Raw genomic sequence first — 1764 nt, forward strand, 5'->3', positions numbered from 1 at the left:
GACCTTGCGCTTGCCAGGCAGGCGCTTTTGCCGCTGAGCTAAATCCCCAGCCCCAACATCACAAGTTTTAAAGAATAAAAGAAAGAATAAATTCCTGAATAAGAGCAGATTTTTACTTTAAGGCCAGCCTTAGAAAATGGTAGTTTTCAGATTAGTGAAAATGTGCTCTTCAGTGTTACAGAGAATGCCAGATTTGTAAACTTATTTATGTGGTAACACTGGACTATGGAAATTTAAAGTCAATTCATCTAGTAGCTACAGTTGTGCCTTTTTTGCAAAGAGATCTGATATTATCCAGTATCAGTAAACTGGGTATGTTGGGTTTTTTTTTTGTTGGTTTTTGTTTTTGGTACCAGGAATGGAACTCAGAACCTTGCACTTGCCAGGTAGGAACTTGGGCCACTGGGCTATATCCCTGGCCCTCAGTATCAGTAAACTGAATCTGCATTTTTTTTTGTTTTTGTTTTTGTGATTTCTTGAGACAGATTCTCACAGTGTAGTTTATGCTGGCGGTGAACTCACTATGTAGCCCAGGCTAGCCTCAAACTCATGGTGATCCTCCTGCCTCAGCTTCTTGAAGGCTGGGACTACAGGCATGCACCACCATGACAGGCAAATCTGCTGGTTTTTTTTACCAACATCAGTATGATTTAAAGTAGGAGAAGCAGGGCAGGGCATGGTGGCACACACCTGTAATCACAGCACTCAGGAGGCTGACGCAGGAGGATCGTTGCAGAGTTCTAGGCCAGCCTGAACTGTATAGTGAGGCCATGTCTCAAAAAGACAAAAAGTAAAGATAAAAAATAAATAGGAGAAGCAGTATATCAAATAAATCATTTAGGAGTGTAGGCTTTGGAAAGACCTGAGTTCTAGTCTCAACACAGTAATATAACCCTAGGAAAGTTACCATGTGTAATTCTGTGTTTTAGCCTGTTGTAGTTTAGAGTATAGGCACAAAGCTGGATGTTATGGCACACACCCATAATCCTAGCTCTCTGGGAAACTGAGGCAAGAGGATCACAAATAGAAACATAATCTGGTCAGTTTAGTGGCTTAACAGGACCCTTTATCAAAATTTTAAACAGGACTGCAAAGATGTAGCTCATGCAAAGGCCCTGGGTTCTACCACACCCCTCCCCCTGCACTGCAAAAACAAAACAAAAACACAACAGCACAGGATTGTTGACATCAATCCTTGAATAAACATTAGCGTTCATTAAGAATTTGCATAAGCCAGGCATGGTGGCACACACCTTTAATTCTAGCACTTCGAGAGGCTGAGGCAGAAGGATTGAAAGTTCAAGCCCAGCTTCGGCAACTTAGCAAAACCTTCTCTCAAAGAATAAAAGGATGGGGATATAGTTCACTACCAAGTCCCTGGGTTCAATCCTGAATAACACAAGGGGAAAAAATGGGTGAATACTTCTAACTTAAAATGTACTGGGTATATTTTCAGACTTCAAGAAACTTAGTCTGTATTTCTCTTTTTTTGGAGGTGGGGTACCAGGAATCAAAGTCAGGACCTTGTGCTTACCAGGCAGGTTCTGCGCCACTGAGCTATATCCCCAGCCCTGAAACTTATAGTCTGGTTTTAAAGATCAGTCTAACACTCATGAAAATAACTATATAGAACATTGTATTAGTAGATGTTTAAAAATGTGATTTAGACAATAAAAATGGGTTTATTAAGTGAATATTGTCTATTTACTAGGCAAACACCAAGGCAAGTACTGAGAACACAACAGTGAAGCCTACACAGTCTCT

Source organism: Chinchilla lanigera, unplaced genomic scaffold (assembly GCF_000276665.1).
Source record: "Chinchilla lanigera isolate Chin_1 unplaced genomic scaffold, ChiLan1.0 scaffold00054, whole genome shotgun sequence".
NCBI lineage: Eukaryota > Metazoa > Chordata > Mammalia > Rodentia > Chinchillidae > Chinchilla > Chinchilla lanigera.